This window comes from Physcomitrium patens, chromosome 9, assembly GCF_059467195.1.
Source record: "Physcomitrium patens ecotype Gransden chromosome 9, ASM5946719v1, whole genome shotgun sequence".
Lineage (NCBI taxonomy): Eukaryota > Viridiplantae > Streptophyta > Bryopsida > Funariales > Funariaceae > Physcomitrium > Physcomitrium patens.
In genome coordinates, this window is record NC_143418.1 from 7,995,604 (window position 1) to 8,010,632 (window position 15,029).

General features: G+C 35.1%; 1 long non-coding RNA gene across 1 annotated transcript; it reads left to right on the top strand.

Moving 5' to 3' along the window:
• The first annotated feature begins 3,886 nt into the window (after nt 1–3,886).
• Nucleotides 3,887–4,787, top strand: LOC149988355 (uncharacterized). The gene is made up of 2 exons (XR_016504903.1): nt 3,887–4,128; nt 4,386–4,787. It is a non-coding gene; the product is annotated as an uncharacterized LOC149988355 (long non-coding RNA).
• The last annotated feature ends 10,242 nt before the right edge of the window (nt 4,788–15,029 follow it).

Here is a 15,029-nt window from a genome sequence, read left to right on the forward strand (position 1 = left end):
CATATCTGACATGTGGCCACAATTCCAATCTATCCATTAACCACAAACATGTATAAAGTCAAATCCATATCTACAAAGCTTCTAAAAATCTTTTCTATGAGATGTTATCAAATCTCTTTATATTTAACTTCTATGTAATATTACTTATCTATGTAATTATATATATTTATAACATTAAGTCTCTGTTGTAAGCAAGGTAGTAACCTTTTTTTATTTACTTGCAAACTTCATATTGATATGTCTCGAGTATAAATTGGCAACTATGAAGGAGCTATAAATGTTAGCAAGGATGCTATAAACTTAATTAAATATTATTTTGGGATAAAAATAATAACTATAAAAAATAAAAATAATTTAAAGATACATCAAAAATTGACAATCTTTAAGATTATTCAAGTGATTGTTGTCAATTTGATAATAAAATATTGCATTAATTTTCATGTCTTCTACTTCTAAACATATATATTGTTAAGATTTTAGTACTATCTTTGAATTATAAAGACATTCAAATACATTGAAACAGCTTTTAAATCAAAATTTAAAAAGCTGATTGTTACATTTTACAAAAAAATCAATTATTTGACTTCAAATTAGAAAATCATATTAGTTTAGTACCAAATTTAATATCTCATATTAAAATCAATAAATAAATTGGTTGATATATGCAACATTATTATACAAATGCTTTAAAAAAGATAAAAATCATGACAAAGTTGAACTTAAAAGTAATGTTTTAATAAACTTGACTTATTATCCTTGAGTTGGATAACTTTGACATTGAAGCTCAATTACCAATTATATTTTATTGATGAGTCCTAAAAATTTTAATCTTGTACCATCTAATTTTTCAAGCAAGACAATTCTTAGTTCTTTAATGCTTAAACAATGTTTTAACATAGAAGATACAATATAATTTAATATAGATGTTAAAGCAGCTCCAATAATCTTCATATCTTTACTTCAAGTCAATCATATTTTTTTCTTATGGTTGTAAATTGAATTAATGCATATCAACCATTAATTCGTTTATTTTTTCTTGCATTTGTATCATTATATTATTTTTAATAATTTTTGCCATAATAATACCATAGAAAATAAGATGTTTAATATCACTTGATATAAGTTGAAGAGAAGAATTGAAAACAAAGAAAATTCTAAAAAATTGTTATTTAAAAATGGATAATTCACAACTTCTAATATGCTTATGTTTTATCAAGAAAAAGAGATAATCCATTCGTAATCAAGAAAAGATAGAGTTGTGATATTACATGTACACTCTTGTGAATTTGTCAATAATAAGAAATTGAAAAATATTGTTAAAGAAGTAAAAAGTGGGTCAAAAGAAGATAGCATCAAAAGGATGACAAATTAGATATATTAAAAAAAAAACAAAAAAAAAAAAACTAAAGTGACTATTATTAATAAGAAAAAAACTACAAACTCTTGAAACTAGATTAAAAACATGAAAGGAATTGATGATAGTGAAGGCTGCACTCTTACTTCTATATACTATCTAAGTAAGTGATACATAGTGATATTGTATAAGTCATCTAACATATGTCTAATTTGCAAGGCAAACTTCCAACATATACAACATGTGACTAACTTGTAAATCAAGTAGTTAACATATGCAACATATTGTCAACTTTTTTGCTAAGTTTTTAATCTACTAATCATCTACAAATACTTCAAATATTCACAATTGAATGTGAATATTTCTTATGAAAATAAAAATGATAAGACAAAAATAAATTTTTTAAGATATTTAAATATATTTTATATCAATATTAACATAAAAACATATAAATTATTAAAAAAAATAGAATCTCAAAAAAAATTAATACGATTTTTAAAACAAGATATAGATAAATGGTCAAATTAATTAAACTTTGCAAAAAAAAAAAAAAAAAAAAAAAAAAAAAAAAAAACTTGAAATTAATGATTTTACCAAATTTTGAGGTGGTATTTTTCTTATAATATAAACTGTTAATAAGATCATAGAATAGATTTCTTGTTACTAAAAAAATCTCATAAAAATATCATAAAATTAACTATTTAATTTTATATATATATATATATATATATTATTTTAAAATTTATCTCTGCTCTATTTACTTTATAAATTGATCCATTAGTTCATTCACCACTAAATATATATATATTCTCTATAAGAAGGTCAAAATTAATATATTATTGATCTATTTTAGCAAATAATAAATAATAAAGTACAATAATAATTCAAACTATAAGATTAAATATAGATTCCTTTCAAAATAAATATATAAAGTTTGAATATCAAAGAAACTAGACTATCAAAGAGTGGATCCACTTGCAATTACATAATAAGTAAATGTAATCAATTTTGTATTAAGCTCCCACTTAGTATACAATTCTATCAAGTTTTCTATATGTAGTTTAGTTTTTTTATAATCTAATATGATATTTTTATATCAAGATATTCTTGTACTAATTTTAGTTCTATTTTTAAAAAATATAAATATACATGGTCATATATTCATTTATTTATCTATTTATTTATACACATGAAACCAAGTTTTATTGCTCAATTTTTAAAATTATTGGTGTCTCTAATTATATTATCTTTATCTCTGGAATTTAAGTTTTGACTATTTAGAATCTTCTTGTCTTTTCAAATTTTAAAAATAAGATTAAAATTTTATCTGTAAAATAGTAATAAGAAATGTCTCCTTATTCTCTTTTTACTAGATAAAATCTTATTAGTAAATTTTTAATAATTTTTATTTATTGATATATTTTAATTCAACAAATAATAATACAGCCTAATAGAAAATTATACTTTTGATATATCATACAACAGTCAAATTTTATAATATGTGTATAAACTCATGTGTATATATAAATTAACAAACATAAAAATATCCAAATAGACGTGCTAAGATGCAGAAAGTGCTTACAATCCACAAAATAAAAAATACTAGAAATAATTACCATACTTAATAATATTTCCAAAGCAACAAGTTTTCTTTGGTTAAAATCTCTGGTGACTTGATGTACTAACTATTAAAAAAATATATCTTACCAAAAAAAATGTTAAGATGTCAAGGAAAGGATCTAGTGGTCTACACTTATAACAATAATTATTATATGTAAATTTTTATTTTACACAAAAGAAAACTCCACAATTGTTTTTTTTGTGTCTTTTTCTTTTTTCTTTTTATGTTATGTCAAGAATTTTCAAGAGATCCATATGCAAATACTCTTTCCAATTACATATTTTTTAATTTGTCATTACTATGCCAAATGTAACTCCTAAAACATATAAATTGCTCAACTGCAATTAAAATCATTGTAATCAAATTTGTATGCCTTCAACTGTATTCAAAATATACAACCAACTTTCAATCACCACAGTCAGCATCTCATGGCTTGAGAATCCATTCCAATCATGTTCACAATATTCAACAGTTACCTTCCAGACTTTCAATAAAATACATGAGTTTGGAAGGTTTGAAAGGGAAAATCTGTACTTCCATCTACCCCATTTTTACACAAATCCAGCCATGGTTGAAATCTCAGATCCTTTTCCTTTTTCCATGTGTGTGAGTGAAGGGAGTGGAATTGTTTTGTCTGACGCAGAGCTCGAGGAGGAGCAGTATTGCTGGGTTTAGAAAGGTAGCCGCCTGCATGGTTCCACCACTCACACGCAGATCAAGGCAGTGCAGCCATTCATTAGATTATGGGTGCCAGAAAGGAACAGTTGTAGGCTGTCTTGGGGCAATCAAATGACTCTTGGCTCTAGCCAAGTGGGATGTGCACTCAGCTACTTCATAGTGGGAAAGAGAGGGGGCTATGCAAAACAGAAACCAAAACATCGTGCTCATTCATTTCACCTTGTGGGTTGAGATAGGGGCCAGCTGGAAAGGGATACTGGAGGGGTTAAAAATGAAGAAGCTCAGGTGTGAGACTGTATGTGTGTACAACTGGGGATGTGTGATCAAGTGAGTGAGTGAGTGCAAATGTGTAGGAGGTGGCCCTCTGATTGTGGTCTCCATGGGAGAGTGTGTGCCCATGCAGAATTATGTGGTGGAGCAAGCAGCACACACACACAGACTCACAGGGGCAGTCTGCAGCAGAGGTCTCAGAAAGGTAGAGGTTAGGCAGAAGACTGTTTCATTGCATGGCATGGCATGGCAGACACTTCTAATTCTCCTTATGTTGGTGCTGCTGTTTTCTTTTGCTGTAGATCATATCAAATATGAAACCTAAAGTCCCTCATGTATGGCTTCTTTACCCCCTTGGGTTGGGGGTATGAGTAGTAGGCTTTGAGTACACTGCAGTTGAAATTCTACCTCTTTCTTATCACTTTCTGCTCATCACATGTGATGCACATGCTGTTCATGCAGGGTTGGGCCTTGGCACTAGCAATAAGACAAAAAAATATCAACCACAACCCATCTTGTCAGCTTAGTTGCACACATGCAGACTTTCTAGCCTACCAAATTCCATGGGGACTCTCCCATGCATCATGAAAAAGCTGTCCCCAACACACAGCTACCTGCACCCATGCATATATCTTCACAACAATAATATGATGCCCTGAAAGTTGTAGTTTTGAACATACTTTTACTTGACCATGTTCAAGAGCATTCACCTCCCTGACAAGATTCTTACAGACTACAAAGGGTAAGACCAACCCTTCATTAGTAAGGTGAGGGACCAGCATTAGCAAGTTAGGAAACTAGTATGATTCAAGCATTCATTCATATGTTCTTTTAGATCAAATAAATAAATAAATGTCATTGTTACATGTGATTTTTCAGTGATTTGAAATTCCATTTCAAAAACCTATATATATATATATATATATATATGTGTGTGTGTGTGTGTGGATAAGGATTTTAAATTTTATTTTTTGGGCTATTTAAGGATAAATTTAAAAATAAAAAAAAAACAAAAAAACAACAACTCTATCAAATACAATGTTACCTTGAATTCAAATAATTTACATGAAATCAACAAGTATAATCCTAAAATGAAATCTTCTATTCTAAACATGTCTGCAACATAAGTGACTACCAAATTCATTTATTATATGTTTTCAGTTTTGGCATAGATAGTATTGTGGCAGACCAACTTTGTCCTGGATTGAATTCAAGTTATTTTTTTTCTGAGTGTAACTCATGATGTGATATTTAATATTACATCAAGAGGAATAAAATCAAGAACTTTAAATTTTTGCTAATGTGAAGTTTTTTTAACACATAATTTAAATAGTGATATCTTTAATTAAATGCTCTCTAGAATTCACACCTTTGTTTTAACTTTTTTCTAATTTTGATACTTTTTTTTTTAAGAGTTAAGCTCCATTATTGAGCCATGTCTTCATGACAAAAGATATTATTTCTCTTGTATAAACTAAAATCTTCTATGTTTAATTTAATTTGATTCAACTAAATGTTTTTGAATATATATATATATATTTAATGAGAAGATATTAAGTAGAACCTAATAATTGAAACTTTATTGTATTTGGAATAACTTAGCCAAAATCATATAGCCTTGGGTCTAATACTATTCTATCTTGTGTTACTACTGCTTAGGATTAATTAAGCACTCTGCTAATTTTTAACTAACTTGTTGTGTTTCTCCCAATCTTTAAATATTCTTCTACCTTATTATACCCTTGTTAATTCTGACTACACTATCATAACTTCTTATTTCCTAGCTTATTGTTCCACTAACATTGTGCCATTGGATTACTTTGGTGGACATCATCTGTAAGCGAGTACAAACTTTTTGGATGGATAACACATTTGCAAGGAGGGTGCGATGAATTTGGATAAATAACAAAATCTATAAACTATAATACTTTCATCTACATTGATTGTTTGAAGTGCAATTAAACAAATAATATAAATATAATGATTGTGTGATGATTCTTTGTAAATGTGCAACAATATCAATCAAAAAAATGTGATTATAAGTCTGTTTGAATAAAAAAAATCACAAGAACTTTAATTGACTTAAACTAGTTGGTGTTTATCACTGAATGTAATTATGACAACAGTCCTTTCTATGACCACTTAACTTCAAAAAGTAAAAGATATTGGTAGGAAAAGAAAAGAAAATGAAAAAGAAAAAAGTAGGATAAGGTAATCGACCCATTGTTGACCCCCTCCCCTCCTATTCCTAACATATAGAGTGGGCTATTTCCATTAGTTTGGCGACTAGGTCTAACATTCATTGAAAAAATTCCATTACCATTGATTAAAAATAGGTCATGGGTTGGTTAAAATGATGTTAAGCTATGAGCAATAAATAAAATTCATTACACTTGGAATGGGTTTGTGTGAACTATCAATTGATGTCACTTGTTGATTGGTTGGGGTGGAATAATAGTATAATTAGGTGCTACATATCACGATTTTGTAAAAGTTGGATTCTTGGTTTTGTAACCCACCACCAGTTGGAATTAGGTAGGCTTGTATGTCCAAATGGGTTGAAGAGAATCTTCAACTAGAACATTAATATAATTTATTTATTTTTAGCCAAATTGTGTAAAAACACTTGAAATCTTCCTGATTTCTATTTCCCTACATGGGGATATTTTTTTCCATTTTTATGCCTACATGGGGAAATGCTTAAGTTATTGAAAATGGATTCTCTACCTTAATCACATTCAACCCACTGGTTCAAAGGAACTCTCACTTTCAGAAACAGAATAGAAAAAAAAAACAAAAAAAAAAATGACAGAAAAAAGAATGTAACAGAAGCATAGAGAAAAAGCAAACGTTGCCAAGCATGCGAGGGTGGAGGAGCTGATGTGGCTGCCACAGGCTGGGATTTGCTTTTCAGTTGTTCAACGAATCTAGATCAGCTTCCACTTCATGCAACCAGAGACTGGCAGATATCTCCGCAGACTGTGACAAACGAACGAATGAATGGATAAATGTGGATGAATGTGGCAACAGAGGAGGGTAATGTCAAGTCCAGTACCCCAGCAGCAGGTAAAGCCCTTTTATGTTGTTGTTTTTGCCCTCCAGTACCTCAAACTTGCAGTCCAAGTGATGGCAGTGACCAAGCACAAATGGAGATTTTTATCAGATTGTATAGTATGATTATTTTTATCCCGTCATTCTTTTCATCTGAGATGGATGGGATTGAGGGAGGGAGGGAGGGCTGGGCTCTGGAATCCAGCTGTTGGGGGCTGTCACTTGAGGTGCCACCACCATCAGGATCAAAGCAGATGGAAATTCATCACCCAATGCAACCACCCCCCCATTATATATATATATATATATATATATATCCATTGCACCATCCATCCATTCATCCATCTCACAACACCTCATCCATCTTCTCCCTGAGATTTTTCTTTTGGACATCATGGTGATGAATCTTACTACACAAAATTATTGTAAATAATATAAAGTGACAAATTGATAAAAGTAATAAGGTTCAAGCTCTAACATATCCTGTCCAATAGAACATGGTACATGACAGACAGTGTCTATAAAAAACTAAAAACTCACTCTTATTGGATTCTCAACCAGGGGACAATAAATTTAAAAAATGAATAAATATGAAAAAAAAAGTGTTAGAAAAAATTGCAGCTTGGCTGTGGCCACCTGGCTCCTAATATATTCCAGAACAATGCTTAGACCACCATGACCACAATTAGCTCAATTCACATGTGGGACCCATGTTCTCTTTTGATTTCATCACCATTCCCCTGGGCTTTTCCCTAAGCCCAGTTATTATGTACAGATGTCTACACTATTCAACATCAACAAAAGCACATATGTGTGACACATGTTCAATAGAATGTCCACATCATCTACACTATGTTCATACAGAGATTCCAAAAGCCTGTTTGTTTCTGCATACTGTGAGAAAGAGCACCTTGGAAATAGTGGTATTGCATTCTTAGATTTGGGGGCAGATGAACTAGATTTTTGTGTTCCAAAATAGAACTCATGTGAACCATGATTGCTTCATTGCTGTTGTCCTCTTCAGGACATGATTCTCTTCTTTGCCTTGAGCCTACATGGCTTTTTTAATTGCAGGCCATAAATTTCAATAGGGAAGTAGAGTGGTTCGAAATAAATCAGAATTTTGCATGAATTAAGAAGTGAGCACAACTCTTGAAAAAATTCTTCCATCATTTCCTATTACAATTCTTTGACCACAGATGCCACACTTGTCAGTGCTATGTGTGAGCTTTATCATGGCTGTTGAGTCCATCCATTCCATTTTTCATATATGTAAAAACATCATCCTAACTGGTGTGTTTGGAATAACAGAATGTGAACACAATTTTCTGAAGCTTTTTAAAGCATTGGAAAACTAATCCAATTAACATTGAACTTCTTTTAGCAATTCTTTTATTGTGTATGTGTGTGTATGAGCATGTGTGCAAATACATACATATATACATACATACACACACACACACACACACACACATATGTATACATAATGTAATACTCCTAAAATAATAGTACTACCTTACAAAGACATTCCCAAAGGTTCCAAAACTACTCTTATCTATAAGCAGAAAACAAAGAGGCTGCCAGTTCATCCACTCAAAGAAGGGAGTCACAACAGTCTGAATGAGAGGAATAGTTCATGGACAGCAGTAATTGATTAAAGGAGTAATAATAAAGGGAGGGATAAGCTTGGAACCCACACAAGAGGGCCCCTTCCCATTCAGTTGCAATTGCATGGACTGTTGGGAGAGAGTACAAACAAAACCCCTCTTGATCCATGTGCCAACTTTCCATTCAGAAATAGAGAGGGGGCTTTAATATTCAGTATCCTCATCCCAAACCAAAAAACAAAATGATCCATGTGAAAATCATACAAAGAAAGTTGAGTTTTTGAAAGCATCCATAGTCAACTTAATATCAAAATAGTAGTAGAGAAAATAGGTCATTCTCAAATTGCTCAGTGGATGTAAAACTGTTATAGAGTGAACATAGATACTAAACCTTGATCTATTTTGCAAAGTGGTGTAGATTGGAGTATGTTCGAATTTGTTACATTGGATTACAGTACACATGTTTCAGAAATGGGTGATTGTAGTGCCTTTGCATTGTTGGTGGCAGTTTTGAACATCCATTCTCCAGAATCCAAACTAAATAGTGAAGTGAGTTTTAGCAGGTGCATTGTAAGGGCAGATGATGGAGTTGGCCACTGCTGCCAGAGACAACAGCTTGTAAGCATTATATTTTTTATTTCTGTTAATGAGGATTCTGAAATCTAGCCTGACTGGCCATAATCTAGTTAACACTGTATCCATTAGTTTATTAAAAACCCAAATCTTTACATTATCCCACTTCAAGTTTTTCATGCTTTTATGCATCTGAATGAATGAGAATATATATATATATATATATAGATATATATATATGCATGTGTGTGTGTTTGTATATACCCATATACACATTTATACACGCATATACACACATGCTTAGAGAAAAGGAATGTTTGTGGTTGTGATTGAAGTCTTTTAATAGGTAGAAGCAATTGAAGCATGTAATTTATCCACTGTTGCATTAATAGTAGAGTATTAGATGTTTATTATTGCCATATTATTTCCGCATCTTGGGATATCCCAACCACGTTCATCTGCACCATTCATTCTCTCACATCTGTTTTTCATCCAATGGTGGTGTGTGCGGGGGGAGGGGGAAAGGAGCCATTTATTTTGTCACCCCCAGGGGGAGAATAGTCAAAGTGGCCAGATTTGAAAATCCTCTGGCGACTACTTCAGTGACAGCTCTGCCACAACCTTGATTGATGGAGTTGGAGGGCTCATGATCATCACCTTTGTGGGGATACAGAACTTAGAGAGGAAAAAAAACAAAACAGAAAGAAGAAGAAGAGAGGAGAATCGACGCTAAAGAATCCGAAGCGAGAAGCTATATATTTGTAAAAATATAATATTTCGAAGCATTTTAATGAAAAACATTCGACATAATAGACAATGGTTGAGTTCAGTTTCCATTGCACAAGCACTAACGAATTGCCAAGTAAAGTGGCACCTTCATTCACTCATCCATTCATTCATTCATTTCCCTGTGTACAGACTTTTTTGATCTCAGCGAAGAATCGTTAGAGGATGACTTGAAACTTTACAGCAATCACTGCTTCGCACACATTGTCTCACTAAAATTAGATATTTTATTTTTCTTAATTGGGGTCCATGGCAGAATATAAATTCCTTCGATGCTCAGGAAGTTATCATCTAGGCATGTTTTCTTTTCTTGTCAAATACGTCTAGACATGAAGGTGATGATGGAAGGAAAAGGTCGCAGAAAATGAATGGCGAACAACAGTGAGAGTATGAGGGGGGGAGGGTGTGTGGTGAGGATGGGGTGTATGGGAGGTCGCACGTGTAACGGGTGTTGGCACCGAATTCACAACATTAGCAACAAGGATACGAGGCAGTGATCGAAGTAAGTAATGAATGAACCGACAAAATCTACGAGGTGGGGGAGGAGGAGTTTGCAAGCTACGCTGGGAGAGACTGATGCGGTGCACAGAGGGAGAAAACTTCCTGGGCACGATTCATTGATAGTGAAGGATTCCATCTCCGGCGGAGGGCCGCACAAACCCTTAGAGCGACACAGTGTAACATCTCGCCAGAGTCCGCCAACTGCATTCGGGGTTTGCGCGACCCTGGATACTGGTGTCGCAGTAACTTTACTTTTTAATCTTTTTCTCAAGTTACTGGTCAGTGTGTACACCCCGGACCCTTTTCACCTAGGGGAAGGTCTATCGCATGCGCACGCCATCCGGCTGCTATATATCATCCACGCCTGAATACCGAAATTATTCCCATTGTTTACATCTTGGCATTGTCTACCTCTTTCTCTTTCTCCTCCACTCCCACTGCATCCTGGCCCATGACAACAACTGCAGTCTCCGCTTTTGCTCTTTTCTAGAATCCATGCTCATTTCGCTCTCAGACTGGACTGGCGTGTTCTGAAGTCGATCCACCGCACTCCACCGGCACCGGCTTGCCTTTCTGACTGGTAGTATGTTCTGTCTGTTATTCTCTCCCATAATAGTGTAGCTCCTCTCGATCTCGTCGACAAATTTTCTGGGCTTGCCTCACTGGTAATGCTCTCATGACTGATGTCATCGCGAAGGTCGTTGTCATCGTCGGCGGGTCACTGGAGCGTGGCGCGACGCAGGCGAGGTCTGCTGCTCTTTGGAGCCGTTGACGTGGTTGGAGCTATGTTCTGATGCCATGTTTGCTGTGGAAGGCTGACTGAAGGCTAGAACGGGCTGTGATCCCGGAGGATCACCTTGTGGAGGGTTTATGAGTTGATGTTTACTTTTTTTCATTTGGTGAGACCTGATTCTCTGGGTAAGGAAGCGTGCGTGTTTGTGGGTGTGTAGTAACGACTCTCTTCTTTTATGACTTTCTATAATTTTTTTGGTTGGTGTTCAGATGTTAAAGGTGATCAGGTGAGTCGTGAATAGATTTTGTGTGCTTGAGTGAATTAACCTCACTGGCTGTGGGAGCTTCCTTCGGTTCAATAGTGGCTGATATGAGGTTGCACTGCTGCCGACTCAAACTTCCGGCTTCCCTCTCTTAGAATGGCAGGGAATCCGAATGTCTGATGCGGGAGCTGAGCGGTCTTCAACTCAGCTTCTCTTGGACTGAAGGGAGCTCCCATGTCTTTGTGGTTAGGTAATGTGGAACCTGGTTGAGTTAGTAGAACTGTGTTACCAATATCTACTTGTTGGCTTGGTCAAGAATTCTGGGTTTCGCTGTGGCTTCCTTGTGTTTGTTTGCAGTGACGCGTGCTTGTTACGAACTGGCGCCCAAGTAGCTCCTGCTCATGCGGCTTATTGACGGGGTCATTGTGGAGCACACTCGATTGCATGGCTCTGTTCTTTATTAATTCGTACAGAATTAGACATTGGCTTCCAGACTGACACTGAAGCGCGAGTGGCATGTGGCCAGAGTACTTGGTCATGTAAGTGATTGGCACTGAAAGGATCTGAGTCTTTTAAGGTTAGAAGGCGGTGATTGACTGTTGCCTCTTCAACGTTACGAATTGAGCTGCTCCTAAATGCGGAAACCGGCTGAAATTGCTGACGCTGAGTCAGCAGTGGATGTCTTCTTAATGCATGTTAGCTTTCCTTAGATTCTTCTTGGTCATTCTGTCTGGCATAGCTAGTAAAGCTATGTTTACAATTTCTTTCGAGGTTGTTCTCTATAGCTGTCGAAGCGTTTCGAGGTCTGGTAATGGAGAAGATACAGAAGCATGTTCTGGGTTTGCTGTCCCAGAAGATAGACACTTTAGAACCCGGCATTCGCTATCGGTATGATAGCATTGGAAACTGCGTAGTTTGTAGTGGATATAAGTAGGGTTTTCGTCAGTCGAAATTTTAGGGTCAAGGTTCTGTCATGAAACATTCTGGAATGATATGATTGGAGTTCATATCACATGTAAACCATTCCCTCTTTATTTACAATGAATACTGATGAAACGAGCTATCCAGCTTCTCCTCAACTGGCACTTCATTCTGTACTTTGTGTCGCCACAGATTCACAAGTCTTGTGCTATTTTAGATAATATGGAATACAAAAGAATTGCACCTCGTTTGCAATGAGTCAACAGAAGCGGCATGCGTCATGCAAATGTTTTGCTCATTTCATTCGCTCTCGGTGTGACAAATATACCTGTTTTCAAGGAATTTGCACTCTGTTAGTATTTCTTATTCTTGACAATTGTGTGAAATGTGCGCCATTGTTCCGATTCTCTTTAAGTGGACTTGCTTCTGGGTTTGCCATGGGCTATCTTTATGAGCTTTGCTCCCTTTTCATGCAGAGTCCGTTCGATTTAAACTCTGCATTTCCTTTGAAGTTTACTTGTAACGCGAACATCACACTTTGCAACTAACTTTGTCATGTTGCCAAGTCGGCACAGTTCTTTACTCTTCTCAGCTGCAAATATAATCACTGTTGCACGTTTATGGTTAGATTAACCCTTTACGTGGTGAATGGTAGCTTGTATCCTGCAGACATTACCGCATGACATCAAGCTACCAAGATTTTTTCATGCATGACTGCTGAATTGTGCAAAGGATGTCGAATAATGGTGCATCTCGTGATAATTCTAACGAATACTCACGACTCATTGCTAACCACCACTTTTGCCCGAACCGATGCAGAAGTTTTACTGTGACTACTGGCTGATTCGAATTTATCACCACTTTGTGTTAAAACCGCTGCGTGGGAAGTGCTGAATACGCATGCGTGAAATCCATTGTCGATCCTCTGGGTGAACAGCAGCAAAACTGGCTGATTCTTCCTCATGTTCTCAGCAGTCCCCATCTTTGTTCGGAAGTCAGGTCGATACGAGGGGTGAGGGTCATTTCTTGATAGATTTCTGTGTGGATCTTCGTAAAAGTTCAGAGCGACATTAAGGCATTATCACTTCTTTTTGGTCGCAACCATGCCTGTGCGTGACCAATGCTGCTAGGTCCTTGATTCTGGTGGTCCTCTTTTAACATGAATTCGTTAAGCTGCACTAAAAACTTCTCTCCACGACTACAAAGTTCGTGTTGGAAATGCTCTACAGTGGATTATGAGAGAAATTCCACGTGCACGTCTTCATACGCAAAAGTCGAGGCGCCTTGTGCGTACGAGTGAAATGAGTGCAATTCTTTACGGAACACTTTGTTTCGGAGTAGGACCTTACTGTTGGTAGATATGTACTTAAAGTTACGCTTTCAAAGAGTTCTCCAGTGGACGCGTGTAACCTGAAAGCATGCAATCATGTCCACCACACACCTGAACTGCAAGCGCATTACAGGAAGAAAGCATCGTATAACTCCCCATTTTGACACCGCCGGCTCTTGCGATTTCGTACTAGTGCCAGCCCAGCACGTATGTGTATGTGTGCATGTCAGGGAAAATTTGTGGGAATTATCTTGTGCTTGCCAGAGGAATGTTTTCAGACATCACTCTTAGATGTTCTGTGCGAGTTCGGCACTCTTCCCAGAACGAACGAACTCGTCTTTAAAACAACCAGCAATTTGCTGTTGAAATTAATGAGACCACTGACAGTCGTGAAGTGCAACAGCAGTAGCAGCAGCACGTGGAGGGATTTTGGAGCATCGGAAGAGTCAACAGAGATTTCTCAGGCTACGGAAGGCCGTTAGTTGGCATTCACAGGCAGTTTCTACTCCATCTTCCATTCTATTATTGTGCTATTCTGTGGAGTATTGCAACCAGAGGCAGTCAATATTATCCCTCTGTTGCAATGTATTCTGCAACAATCTTATGGCTCAGCGATTTTCTATTCGAAGAGCTATTTTCTTTGATATATATATATATATATATTTTCATGCACACATAACAATATAGACGCAGACAGACAATATCATCAGCTTTGACTTGTACTGGCTTTCAACATTATAGAGTTCAAGATGGGAATGTTTTGTGGAAAAATATAATTGGAGAATCTTAAAATGTAAAGTCGGTGGCTTTGAATGTAACTTTTGTCAAAGTTGGCAATGATGGAAGTTGATGTCTACTCATTTCCTATGTAGTATTAAAAAGTAATAAATGGCTTTTTATCCCTTCAATAAGTGGAAGTGAAATGTCATTATTAAAATTTGAAAGCAATTTTGTTACTCATGTCATGCTCCAGTTGAAATTGTCTAAAATCCAATTTATAATGGTACTACCATGTACACATTTTTCATGGTTTTGTAATAAAATTTTAATCAGGAAAGAAGAATAAATAATTAAATTAAGGGATTTTTTTATGTTTAGAGGTTCACTTTGAATGGGAATAGAATAAATTTATTATAAAGTATTTTTACTTGGTAAAAAAGAAAAATATTTATTGGAAGATTTTGGAGATAATATTAAGAGACCATAAAATATACCAAGTGATTATCTTTTATGAGAAGTCTAAACATGTTAGTTTATATTTTGATTCAAACAATTATGATAATAAAACTTAGTTACTTTATTCATATTTATGTTCACTTTTAGTAATGTTTGACAACAATCT